At 35.3% G+C, this 14,457-nt stretch overlaps 1 non-coding gene across 1 annotated transcript; it reads left to right on the top strand.

Moving 5' to 3' along the window:
* The first annotated feature begins 397 nt into the window (after positions 1 to 397).
* On the top strand, positions 398 to 501 carry LOC141565197 (U6 spliceosomal RNA). The gene has a single exon (XR_012488884.1). It is a non-coding gene; the product is annotated as a U6 spliceosomal RNA (small nuclear RNA).
* Positions 502 to 14,457: the final 13,956 nt, after the last annotated feature.

Here is a 14,457-nt window from a genome sequence, read left to right as displayed (position 1 = left end):
TTGATTCACAAAGATGAATAGTCCTGTCTCCAGGCTGAGTAATCTACCTACTGTGTCACCTAACTACACACTGTGCCATGTCAAAGAAGTTGTATTACAGTATATTTGTGTTTGTATATACAAGGTATAATATTCTAAAATATATTAATTATATTATGTTAGGTTATGCCATTTCAAGTCCTATCTTATCATATCATACTACTCTGTTGTATTTAATATGTATCATGTATATATTTAGATCCATTAACAATTATTTATTAGTGGTATATTTTATGCCAAGATAAATAGACAAAATGGGGGCTAAATTGACAAAAAATCCAATAATAATAAGCAATACTAACTATAAACACAATCACATTATATTAGGGGAGAAGAAATGTACATTAAAAAGTACATAGTGCTTGGTTTGGCAGAACATCTACTAAAATTGGAATACAGAGAAGATTATTATGGTGTTTTTTCAAGGATGATATGCAAATGCATGAAACATTCCATATTTAAAAAGAAATTTATTTGGCAAATTATGTAAAAGATAAAACAAGAGTATAGCCATATGCAGAAGATATTAAAAATCTAGCTCCTGATAATTAAGTCCTTGCTATCATTCTGATTCACAGTCAGTTGTATTTTTCCTCGGTATACCAGCATGTGCAGGTACCTCACCTGAAGAAGCACTACTAGTTAAAAAAAAAAAAAAAAAAAAAAAAACAAATCTTCTTTACTCAAAAACATACTGGAATGATGTGTGAACATTTGTTGAAAGAATGTGAAAAGATGGTTCATGAAGGGTATGAAAAAATATTGAACACAAAACTTGCATAACAACATAATGCATTTGTGAAATTTATGTGCAATGAGATAACATGATGATATGGAGAATAGTCTCCCAGTTTTTGAATAATATTTCCCTCATTTGTGAGCTACCTAGTTAGCCACTGAGTTGTTGCAAGTGGTCCTAGTTAAGACCTGCAGCAATGCAGTTTTTTTCTTTTCCTCCCCCAGAAATACAGATTATTTCAATGTTTTGTCTAGTAGCCACTCTTAGACAGCAACCCAGATGTAGACTGTTGCTGCTTGTTTTAATAATAGTGGTCTCATTTTTGCTAGCATTGCAATTTGGCTTTTTATGTTATATTGATATTATGTTATATTGATATTCTGGAAAATTCTCTCCATTGGTTGTATAAATAAAACTGTAGAATGACACTTCAGATTGAGGTTAATATAGTTTATAATTGTGCATTACAACCAAGCTGTAATTCATCATTAATAATTTAGAATCTAATTCTTAGAATTGAATAACCTGTAGTACTATCTGTGAAATAGTGAAGCAGAACATTTCCATATTCCATGAATTTGTGTATTGATGGGGCTGGTAAACATGAATTTTATGATTTCTTGATCCTATGTCAGTGTTTAACAAGTGGGTATAGCTACATTCTTATTTTTCAGTATATCATTCTTACTACTATTTACTACCATTGTTATAACAGAATTGAGTTGGAAAAATAAAAGATTTACTTCTTTAAAAGTGCTTGTAAAGAATAAAAATAAATACAATGTATATGGCATTAATTGGTAGTTATGGAAAAAGAATAGTAGACGAAGAGTGATCAAAAATCTTTTGAAAAACCTAATTTTAAAAAAATTAATAATAGCTTTTTTATTTTCAAAATACATGCAAAGATCATTTACAAAATTCACCCTTGCAAACCATTTGTTCCAAACTGTTCTCCTTCCAATCCATCCACGCTCATTCTCTAGACAACACATAGATCAATACTGGTTTAACATCTGCAATTCTTCTGAACACATTTCCACATTAATCATGTTCCACAATAAAAAAGCAAACAAAAAGGAAAAAAATGAAGAAAAAAGGCAAGCAAATAAAATAAGATAAACCAGTGTAAATGTTATATATGTCATTGCCTAGCTTCCTCTAAGTGCCAACGCAAATCCCTTGTTTTACTGAAAACATTCTCTAGTCCCATTCTACTGCATTTCCTCTGTTAATTGATTCTTATTTATTCCATACATAGGTTCCTGGTGTATGCGTATGCTTATATGTTATATGTTGCATGTTGTCTTTTCCATTAGATTCTAAACTCCTCGAAGTCAGGGGCTATCTTTGGCCTCTCTTTCTTATCACTAGTTATACTGATTTATATAAAGCCACTGGACCCAGATGGCTCTGGAGTGGAAAGTAAGACAAGTGACTTTGTATAGTTTTCCTTTACATAATTTAACTCAGGTGTATGCCATGGCATCATCTCCCTGATAACATAGTCCTTTTTGAGAACAAAGGACAAAAAATAACCTCTGTGAATAGAGAGGTTCCACAAAGTTCCACTAAGAACCCAACAGCAAAATGTAATTTAGGAAACTTTCCTTCCTTCCTTCTCTTCTTTTTCCCTTAATTTCTTCCTTGCCCCTCCTTCCCTTCCTTTGTCCTTTTCTTCTTTGCCTTCCCTCTTTCTCTTCCCTCTGCCTGTCTGAAAAGAGTATCATACCTTTACCTACAGATACCCTTGAAAGCTTTCTTTTATTGATTTGTGAACCCTGCAAAACTACCTTGAGGTTTATTGGCTATATTCCTTTCTTAAGAAACATGCCTTACATTATTTGTAAAATATATTGAGAATTGATTCAATTTTATGAGAATTCAAGTCATTCTTCACTGATAAATGGTCAAATGATATAAGCAAAACATTTTCAGATGAAGAAATCAAAATCATTTCTAGTTATATCAAAAAGTGCTTTCAATCATTATTGAGTAGAAAAATTCAAACTAAGACAACTCTGAGATATCTCTAAACACCTCTAAGATTGGCTAAGATAATAGGAAAAGATAATGAAAAATTTTGGAGAAGATGTGGGAAAACTAGGACGCAAATCATTGTTGGTGGAATTGTAAATGGTTCCAATAATTCTGGAGAGCAATTTGTAACTACTACCAAAGATTTATCAAAATGTGCATACCCTTTGATCCAGCTTCTACTAGGCATAAATCCCAAAGAGATTTTCTTTGAATGAGTCAAACGCCTTTTCTGTACTCCCTTGCATAGCTTCTCTTTCCTTTCCCCCTTTTTCTTCTAGGTCTCTCTTTAAGATCTTTTATAATTTCTTCTAGGAGAGCCTTGTGTGATGGGGAGCCAAGTTACATTCCCCTTTGGGGTTTTTTGTTTGTTTGTTTGTTTTGTTTTGTTGTGTTGTGTTTTTTCTTTTCAGGAGACTCTCTGCTATTAGACTCTTCAGAGTTGGAAATCTGTTATCAATAGTTAGAGTTCACTTGGATTTTTTACTTTTTTTTTTTTTTCCTTAGGGTCTGCCTTCAAAGCAAGGAGGTTACCAACTTCCTCTACAGAACAGGAATAGATAGATGGATAGTAGCTGTCCTGCAAACAGGCTGCAAAGAGCAACCAAGCTGCAGAAGTTTCCTGTGAAGAGACCTGCAGTGGAAGTGACACCACCCTGGAAAGAGCGAGTGAGCTGTAGAAGTTCCATGTTGCAGGCAGAACCCCTCCTATCCCCCCCTGCTATGCAGAATTGTGGTTGACCCAGGTACAGCCCCCCTGTGTGCAGAAGTGTGGCTGTCCTAGGCAAAAGCCCTGGCTGCAAAATATGGCTGCACAGCTTTGCTGTGGTCTGTGCTGAGTCACTTAAGGTGCTGGGTGGGTGTGGCCAGGTTCTGTTAAATTCTGGCATTTTTTGAAGTATACTCTAGGTTTGGCATTTATGTAACTTCTCTGTTGATCTACTCCTTTATAACCAAAGCAGAGCAGACAACCTGTGGCAGAATCTTCCCTGCAAATTCTCTACTTGCAGAACCGTATCGACCTTCAGTCCATTTAGTGTGCTAGCCTCCATATTCTGCCCCCCCTACCAGTGCTGGCCTCCTCTCCCCAATCAGGAAAAAGTTTTTTTTTTTTTTTTTTTTTTTCTGGCAATCTTCCAGATTATCTTCACCTGATTATTTGTTGTACTCCCAATATTTGTAGAGTTTACCAGTTAAGCACTATTTCAAAGGCTGATTTTGGTAATTAGTAATGAGGGCAGAAGAGAAGCTTAGAATAAAACCTGTTTCCTCTCCTCCATCTTCCCAAGGAGATATTAAAGAAGGGAAAGGGACCCACATTTGCAAAAATGTTTGTGACTATCCTTTTTGTAGTGGAAAGGAATTAGAAACCGAGTGAATGCCCATTAGTTAGAAAATGGCTGAATAAGGTAGGGTGTATGAATGTTATGGAATATTATTGTTCTATAAGAAATGGACAGCAGGCTGATTTCAGAGAGGCCTGGAGAAACTTGCCTGAACTGATACTAAATGAAGTTAAGAGAACCAGCAGATTATTATAACTAAATGCCAGATTATTGTACAAGATTATATGATGACCAATTCTGATGGATGTGACTTTTCAGCAATGCGATGATTAATGCCAGTTCTATGATCTTATGATGAAGACAGCCATCTATGCCTGGAGAGAGGACTATGGCAAATAAGTATGGTTCACAACATAACATTTTCCCTTTTTGGTTGTTTACTTGCATTTTATTTTATTTCTCATAGTTGTTTTTGATATGACTTTTCTCGTGCAGCATGAAAATTATATAAATATGTGTGCATATGTTGTATTTAACATACATTCCTCCATGTTTAACATATATTGGACTACTTGCTATGTAGGGGAGAGGTTTGGGGGAGAAGAGGAAAATGGAATAAAAGATTTCACGAGGATTAATGTTGAAGAATTATCTATCCACATGTTTAGAAAAATAAGAAACTTTTAAAATAGTGATTAGGCCAAGCTTCAAGGTTTCATTTTTGGGTACTGATTAACTTAAAGTGAATTCAAATAACAGTCAACTGTGTTTTGGCCAGAGACCCTAAAGGTCTTCAACTCCAAGATTTATTTATTTGTTTGCTTGTTTATTTTCATGTTTGTTTATTTATTTATTTTGACTTGATAAAATAGGTCATTTTCCTTAGTAACAAGCATTACAGGACTTTACTCAGTTAAACCGAGATCTGTAGAAGACATTAGCTTAAAAAACCCATGTTGTTCCTTTGCACCCAAGGCCATCTCCAGACATCCTGATGTATGTCTGCCCACTAGACTTAGATGGCTGTAGAGGGGAAAGTGAAACAGGTGAACATGCACAGCTCTTTCTCACTTAAATCCAGTTCATTTATGTATCATAGCCTCATCTTTCAGCTGTCATGGTACTATTTGAGAATGAATAACAACAATCCCAGTAATTAGGACTGAATCTGGCATATAGTAGGGATGTAATAAATATGAAATAATGGCAACACAGAGGAAGTGTGTCAGTTGAGAGCTAAGACTATATGATTCTAAATTTCTTTCAAATAAAAATGACAGGGACTTACAGATATTTAAAAAATTGTTTTCTATTGAAGAGAAATTATCTAAGGACATGACAAGGGTCACTTCTCTGTGAGTGTGAAGAGATAAATGGAATACAACAGAAAGATGTCTATGATGAAGGAAAGTTTATTATATGGATATTGCGAATTCTAAGGAATAGATAGGACTGGATGAGGGAAATTACATTGAATGGGCATCATATAATAATAAGTCGAATTCTCTAGTTAATCATTGTAATATAGTTTTTCTTGGTTTGGGGTGGGCTACAGTGATCTGAGAACAAAGGCAGTTACTCTTGATCATGATTAAATTGTTTACTTTTTTACAGAGTCTTCTGATAATCTGCATAAGATTATCGAGTCTAACAAGTTGAATAGGGCTGTGCAAGAATCAGAGTTCAATAGTAGAAGCAACATCCTATATACAAAAAACAACTATAGCAGCAGTTCTTGTAGTAGTAAAGTATCAGAACCGAAAGTGCAGGTTCATCAATTGGATGATGACTACTATGACCTGTGACTCATGAAAGTTACAAGAATATCTCTGTGACAAAGCTATGGAAAGGTAGAATATAGGGAATTATATTAAGATATACAGACTCATGAAGTAAAAAGTGGAAACAGGACAACAATGAACACATTGTCATAAAACTGTAAGGTAATGGAACCATATACAACACCAAAACAGTCAACGCACAATGGAGTGATAAAAACAACAAATATCCCCAAAGAAGACATAGAAGAAATAACCTTTGTGCTTTTTTTTTAATAGTGTTTATTTACCAGATATATGCATGGGTAATTTTACAAGATTGACAATTGCCAAACCATTTGTTTCAATTTTCCCGCTCCTTCGCCCCCCCCCCCCAGATGGCAGGTCAACCAATACAAGTTAAATATTTTAGCATATAAATTAAATACAATATATGTATACATAACCAAACAGTTGTTTTGCTGAACAAAAAGAATCGGACTTTGAAATAGTGTACATTTAGCCTGTGAAGGAAATCCAAAATGCAAGCGGACAAAAATAGAGGGATTAGGAATTATATGTAGTGGTTCATAGTCATTTCCCAGAGTTCTTTCACTGAGTGTAGCTGGTTCAGTTCATTATTGCTCTATTGGAACTGATTTGGTTCATCTCATTGTTGGAGAGGGCCATGTCCATCAGAATTAATCATACAATATTGTTGTTGAAGTATATAATGATCTCCTGGTCCTGCTCATTTCACTCAGCATCAGTTCATGTAAGTCTCTCCAGGCCTTTCTGAAATCATCCAGTTGGTCATTTCTTACAAATTTGAAAATTAAATGAAATGAGTCAGCAGATAACACTCCAAAGGGGAAAGATACCAGCCGCCCATCACATAACTCTCTCCTAGAAGAGTCTATGAAAAACTTAAGAGAGTTTGAAGAAAAATGGAAAAAGGAAAGAGAAGCCATGATATAGAATAACAATGTCTTGAAATTTTAGTTGGAAAAAATAAAAAATTCACAGGAGATGCAAGAAAACAAAATTTGTGAATTAGAAAAGGTTAAAAAATCACAGGAAAGTAGGATATCTGAATTGGAAAAGATAAAAAAAGTCTCAAGAAAGTAGGATTTCTGAATTGGAAAAAGAAAATAACTCTCTAAAAGAAAATAGGGAAATGAAAAAAAAATTCAATGGAGCAAAATAATTCATTTTAAAACTCAATTGGGCATATACAAAAAGAATTTTAAAAATGTGAATGAAGAAAATAACTCATTAAAAATCAGGAGAGAACAAATAGAAATGAATGATTCATTGAGAACCCAAGAATCAGTCAAACAAAACAAAACAAATTTTATATATATATACAAAAAGCTGGAGAATAATGTCAAATACTTACTAGGAAAAAACTATAGAACTGGAAAATAGATCTAGGAGAGAAAATCTGAGGATCCTTGGACTTCCCGAAAACTATGATCAAAAAAGAGCCTAGATTCTATTTTACAGGAAATCATGAAAAAGAGAACTGTCCAGAGATAATAGAAAGAGAAGGGAAAAGAGGCGTTAAAAGAATTCATTGAAGACCTAAAAAAAGAACTCCACTGAACATTGTGGCTAAGGTGAAGAATTACCAAACAAAGGAAAAAATATTGCAAGCAGCTAGAAAAAAGCAATTCAAATATCAAGGGGCCACAATGAGGGTCACTCAAGATCTAGCTTCCTCCACATTAAAAGATCGAAGGGCCTGGAACCTGATATTCCAAAAGGCAAAAGATCAAGGATTGCAACCAAGAATAAACTATCCAGCTAAGTTTAGCATCTTTTTCCATGGAAGAAGATGGTCATTTAATGAAACAGAGGAATTCCATTTGTTTCTAAGAAAGAAACCAGACTTAAACAAAAAAATTGATCTATATCCACAAGACTGAAGAGAAACAGAAAAAGGTAAAAAAAAAAAAACTCTTGAGAAATGTATCTCTGTTGTAGGTATATAGAAAGTCTGCATAGATAGTTTGATTTTACTGATATAAAAAGGGGGAGTAGTAAAGGGAAGGGGGTAGTATCAGAAAAAGGGGAAGGAGTGATAAAAAGAGGGAAACTACATCCCAGGAAGAGGCATAGAAGATATACCACATCTGAGAGAATTTAGAGAGGGGGGAAACATTGTGTGAATCTTACTCTCATCAGAATAGGCTCAAAGAGTAAATAATTGACATATTTGTTTTTCAGAGAATTCTCTCTCACCTCATTTAAAGGGGGGAGAGGAAAAGAGAAAAGGAAAGGAATACGGGAAGGGAGTTGGAAGGAAGGGGGAGGGATACTAAAAAGGGAGGACTGTGCTTCACAAGTGGGGTCTATAAATTAAATATTGGGGAAAGGGTTCAGGGAGTCAAGGGAAAAAAGCATAATCTGGGGATAATATGATGGCAGGAAATACAGAATTAGTAATTTTAACTGTAAATGTGAATGGGATGAATGCTCCCATCAAACGGAGACAGATAGCAGACTGGATCAAAAGTCAGAACCCTACAATATGTTGTTTACATGAAACACACTTAAAGCATGGAGATACATACAGAATAAAGGTAAAAGGTTGGAGCAGAATCAATTATGCTTCAGGTAAAGCCCAAAAAACCAGGGGTGGCCATCCTTAACTCAGATCAAGCAAAAGCAGAAATTGATCTAATTAAGAGATAAGGAAGGAAACTATATCCTGCTGAAATGTAGCATAAACAATGAAGCCATATCAATACTAAACATATATCCACCAAGTGGTATAGCATCTAACTTCCTAAAGGAGAAGTTAAGAGAGTTACAAGAAGAAATAGACAAGAAAACTATAATAGTGGGAGATAGGAACCTTGCATTCTCAGAATTAGACAAATCAAACCACAAAACAAATAAAAAAAGAATTAAAAAGGTAAATAGAACATTAGAAAAACTAGGTATTATAGACCTTTTGAGAAAACTGAATGGTGATAGAAAGGAATATACTTTCTTAGCAGTTCATGGAACCTATACAAAAATAGACCATATATTAGGACATACAGATCTCAAAATTAAATTTAGGAAGGCAGAAATAATAAATGCCTTCTTCTCAGATCACAATGCAATAAAAACTACATTCAATAAGAAGTTAGGGACAAATAGAGCAAAAAGTAATTGGAAACTGAATAATCTCATCTTAAAGAATGACTGACTGAAACAGCAAATTATAGAAACAATTAATAATTTCACCCAAGATAACAACAATGATGAAACATCATACCAAAATATGTGGGATGCAGCTAAAGTGATAAGGGGAAATTTTATATCTTTAGAGGCTTATTTGAACAAAACAGAGAAAGAGAAGATTAATGAATTAGTCCTGCAACTTAAAAAGCTAGAAAAAGACCAAATTAAAAACCCCCAACCAAAAGTCAAACTTGAAAGTATATTCTAAGGTGCTTACAGTACAAAAACTCTCCTTAAGAACAGAGAAGCTAAATACATTAAATGACTTCCAGAAATTGATAGGAGATATCCAATGGATGTGTCCCGTGCTAGGCTTGACTAACTGTAAATTGAAACCATTATGACATTTGAAGGGGAGACAGTGCTATAAATTCACAATGCCTGCTTACAAAAGAAGCTCAAGAGTCTTTGAGACAAGTTGAACTGGCTTTATCCAATGTGGTTGAAAGAGTAACTTAAAAGACCTTGGAAATATCAGTTTTTGCTACACAAGGGACACCCAGAGCAGTCCTTCATCAAGCATACAGTGTGAGAGAGTGGGTGAACCTCCCAGCACAACCAGAACAAAACCTTATTCCTTTCCCAGTGCTTGTGGCTAGAATTTTATTAAAGGCCATGAAGCAAGCAGTACAATCATCTGGGATAAGACCTGACAAGATATACACCTTTTATTCAAATGCACAAGTTAATGTGTGCTGTAAAACCATCCCAGAGTGGCAAATTTTATTAACCATGGCTCCAAATTTTATACACAGGTCTCCATTAAAGATAACCAGACTGATGAATTCTTGAAGAAAAGGTTTCTAAAGTTCCTCTTAAAGGACCAACTATCTTTACAGATGCATCCAAATATAATATTTGTGCTGTATACTCTTGTGACTTAACTATAAAGAGAGTAATCAGAACTCTTTTTCAGTCCACTCAATGGAATGAATTGTATGCAATCATTCTAGCTCTTGCTTATTATCCAGGAGACATAAATATAATATCTGATTTGGCCTATTCAGTAGGTGTGGTACAAAAAATCGCCATAGTCCAAATAAAATTTGTAGCCTCCAATGTATATCATCTCCTTAAGGAACTTCAAGAGCAAATGAGAAAGCATCCAGGTAAGATTTATATTTTGCATGTCCATTCCCATAGTGGACTTCCAGGTCCTATTTTTGATGGTAATTCAAAGGCAGATATCCTTTTAAACATGTTGGCCAATACTCCTTTACTTCAAGAAGCCCAATAATCTTATTCTAAATATCATCAGGTTGCCTGAGCTTTACATTTACAATTTTAAATAACAAGAGAAGAAGCTAGGAGCATGATAAAATCCCATACAGCTTGCCTTCCTTTCCATGCTCCTACACTCCCTCCAGGGAAGAAACCTCATGGTTTGAGACTTAATGAAATTTGGCAAATGGATATGATCCATTATAAATCTTTTGTCTTCTATATGTTATCCACATTGTAGTAGACATCTTTTCAGGATTCACTTTTGCAATAACAGCAGCAAAAGCTGCTTATACAAGCTTATACAAGCATTTGCAATTATGAGTGTGCCACAAGCAATAAAAACAGACAATGGACCTGCATATACTTCTAAACATTTTGCACAGTATAAGATTTTACATACCACTGTCATACCTTTTAATCCTCAAGGTCAGGCAATAACAGTGAGAAGAAATAGAGATATTAAGATACTCCTCCAAAAACAAAAGAAAGGGGGAGCCACGGGTAACCCTAGAGAACTTCTAAATTTAGTTCTCTACAGCATTAATTTTTAAATTTTTGACAAAGATGCACTGGCTCCGGCAGACAGGTTTTATAACCCACCGGAAGGACAGTGTCCAGTGCGAGCAGCTCCACTGTCTTTAGATAATCTTCAAGTCATGTGGAGAGACCCAGAAAGTGGTGAATGTAAGGGACCAGATAGGTTAACTGCTTGGGGAAGAGGGTTTGCTTGTATCTTCACAGCTGGAGAAGGAATCAGATGGGTGCCAACAAGCCATATTCGCCTTGTCCATTGGAGAGAGATGGAGCAGACCCCTGAAACAAAGGAGAAGACCCAAGAAACACCATGTGGTTCCGTTGTTGACTGTGCCCACCACTGAAAGAACCTGGCAGTTATGTCGTTTGACTCATGGACATCAAATTTGTTGGACTTGAAAACCCTCAGTAATCATTGGATTCTAGGAGACAGGATAAGACTATTGGAGGACTTGAAAGTCCTCAGGAATCATTGGATTCTCTGAGGCATCATAAGAATGTTGTAGGACTTCAAAGCCTGTAGGAATTATTGGATTCCCTAACATACAAAAAGTCTGATGTGGCCATCATTGGATTCCTTAACATATAAAAAGACTGATGCGGGACTTCAAAAACTTGTGGGGATCATTGGATTATTGCTATGTGCTTGGGTAATAACTTCTATGCTGATGGGTTTTTGCATACTTGTTTTTAATAAGACCCTTCAACCCAGAAACCCGCTAGCAATCCCCACTTCCCTTTGGTGCTTTTCATCTCCCTTCCTGAGATGTTAGGGAGGGCAAGATTATCTCCATTTTAGTACTTTCATCTCCCCTCCTGAAAAGTCGGGTGCCGGTGTGATCACCTCCTTTTTGGGGTTCTCACTTCCCTGAAAAGTCAGGGATGGTGTGACCACCTGTGTTCTAAAACAAAAGAAAGCAGGAGATGTAAAGGGCTAGAACTGAGCAGATGTATTTAACCTAGGTGCAAGGTAATCTATCACTTGAGTCTAATCACCAATTGGAAAATTCTTTATTAATATGTTTGGAGGATGAACTTACTTAACTATTCTGTGCTAGCTGGATTGGTAGATGTGGACAAAGAAGGGGAAGTGAGATCAGTGGGTAGAGTAGGAGGAGATTCATTCTCTTGGCTGTGGAGAAAGAGGAAGGAGGTGTGGAGATTTGTTAGATCTAATCCCCTGATGGCAACCCCAAAAGACCAGGAATAAAGACTTTTGCTTATCTTGACTCCAGCTGATTCTAAGATATGCAGGGTCACAACAGATTCTGACTTTTAATCCAGTCTGCTAGCTGCTTCCCAATTTATGGGAGAGTTCATCCTATTCATATTCATAGTTAAAATAACTAACTTTGTATTTCCTGCAATTTTATTTACCCCAAGTTATGCTTTTCTCTTTCCTTTTGCCTTTTCCTCCTCCCTAGTATTTTCCTTCTGATTAGCACTTCCCTCAAACAGCCCTCCCTCAAATAGCCCTCTCCCTTAACAACCCCTCCCCCTTTCTTCCATCTTTCCTCTAGTACTTCTGTTTTTCCTTCTATTAGCCTTTCCCTTTCTTGACTCCTTTTCCCTCCAAGTTCCCTATAAAGTGACACAAGTTACCCTTTGAAACCAAATATGTTTGATATTCTCTCTTTGAACCAAATATGATGAAAGTAAGATTTACAAAATGTTCATCCTGCCCCCAACCCTCATTTCCCTCAAATATAATAGGTCTTCTTTAATTGATCATGAGATGTAATTTCCCTAGTTTATGTCCATTTCCCTCTTTTTCCAATACAATTCCCTTACCACCTCTAGTTTCTTTTTCATATTATCATAATAAAATCAAAATATACCCACACTCTCTATGTATATTCATAACAGAAATATACTTCTCAAGAGTTCTTTCCTTTTAACGTTTTTATACTTCACTTGAGTTTGTTTGGAGATCAGATATTTTTATTATATACTGTTCTTTTCATGAGAAATAAATAAAATTCACCTGTTTCATTGTATGCCCATCTTTTCCCCTGAAGGATAATGCTCATTTTATCTGAATAGCTTATTCTTGGTTGTAATCCAAGTTCCTTTTTGTTTTCAAAATATCAGTATCTAGGCCAAATTGGAAGGTGTTAGGTCCTGAGTAAACATGATTGTTGTTCCTCAGTATTTGAATTTATTTTTTACTTTCAATTTTATTAATCTCTTCTTTTATTTTTAAAATTTCAAGTTTTGTGTTTGTCTGGGTTTTTTTTTTCCTTTTCTAGCAATTTTAGTTGTAAGCCCAATTTGTTGACCTTCTCTTTCTCTATTTTATGCAAGTAGGCATCTAGAGATATAAAACTTCCCCTTATTACTGCTTTGGCTGTATCTCACATATTTTGGTATGATGTCTCATTATTGTCATTTTCTTGGGTGAATTTATTAATTAAGTCTATGGTTTGCTGTTTCACCAAATCATTCTTTAGTATGAGATTATTTTGTTTCCAATCTATTTTCCCCTGGCTTTTTATTGAATGTTATTTTCATTGCATTGTAGTCTGAAAAGGATTCGTTTACTATTTCTGCCCTACTGCATTTGATTTTGAGTTTTTTATGTCCTAGTATATGATCAATTTTTGTATAGGTTCCAAGAAATGCTGAGAACAAAGTGTACTCATTTCTGTCTCCATTTAGGTTTCTCCAAAGATCTATCATACCAAACTTTTCTAGTATTCTATTTACCTCTTTGACTTCTTTCTTATTTATTTTGCGGTTTGATTTATCTAATTCTGAGAGTGGAAGATTGAGATCCCCCACTATTATAGTTTAGCTCTCTATTTCTCCTTGCAGCTATTTTAATTTCTCTTTTAAGAATTTAGATGCTGCACCACTTGATGCATATATGTTTAATATTGATACTGCTTCATTATGGATGCTGACCTTTAGCAGGATATAATGCCCTTCCTCATCTCTTTTAATTAGATCAATTTTTGCTTTTGCTTAATCTGAGATGAGGATGGCTACCCCTGCCTTTTTGGCTTCACCTGAAGCATAGTACATTCTGTTCCAAGTTTTTATCTTTTGTCTGAATTTCTCACCCTGTTTCAGGTGTGTTTCCTGTAAACAACATATGGTAGGATCCAGTGTATTAACTGCTTCCTCTTTATGGGAGAGTTTATCCCATTCACATTTATGGTTAAAATAACTAATTTTATATTGTTTGCCATCCTGTTAACCCCTGCTTATGCTTTTCTCCTTTCCTTCTTTCTTACCCTCCTCCCCAGTATTAAACTTGTGAGCACTACTTGCTTTTCACAGCCCTCCCTTTTTAGTATTCCTCCCCCACCTTAAAATTCCTCCCCCTATCTTACCGCTTTTCCTCACAATATCTGTATCCCCTTCCCCTTAGCTTACTGCTTCCCTTTTCACTTTTTCCCTCCCACTTTTCAGTGAAGTGGAAGGAATTTCACCATAAATCAAATATGTCTATTGATACACACTATATTCTTCCCCCTCCTTTCTTTCTCTCAGATATAATAGGCTACCTTTGCTTCTTCATGAGATGTAGTGACACTACTTTACACTTTTTTTATGATATAATTTCCTTTCCACCTCTAGTTTCTAGGACAAATTACGCATTTTT

Source organism: Sminthopsis crassicaudata, chromosome 3, assembly GCF_048593235.1.
Source record: "Sminthopsis crassicaudata isolate SCR6 chromosome 3, ASM4859323v1, whole genome shotgun sequence".
Lineage (NCBI taxonomy): Eukaryota > Metazoa > Chordata > Mammalia > Dasyuromorphia > Dasyuridae > Sminthopsis > Sminthopsis crassicaudata.
This window is presented reverse-complemented; position numbering and strand designations above follow the sequence as displayed.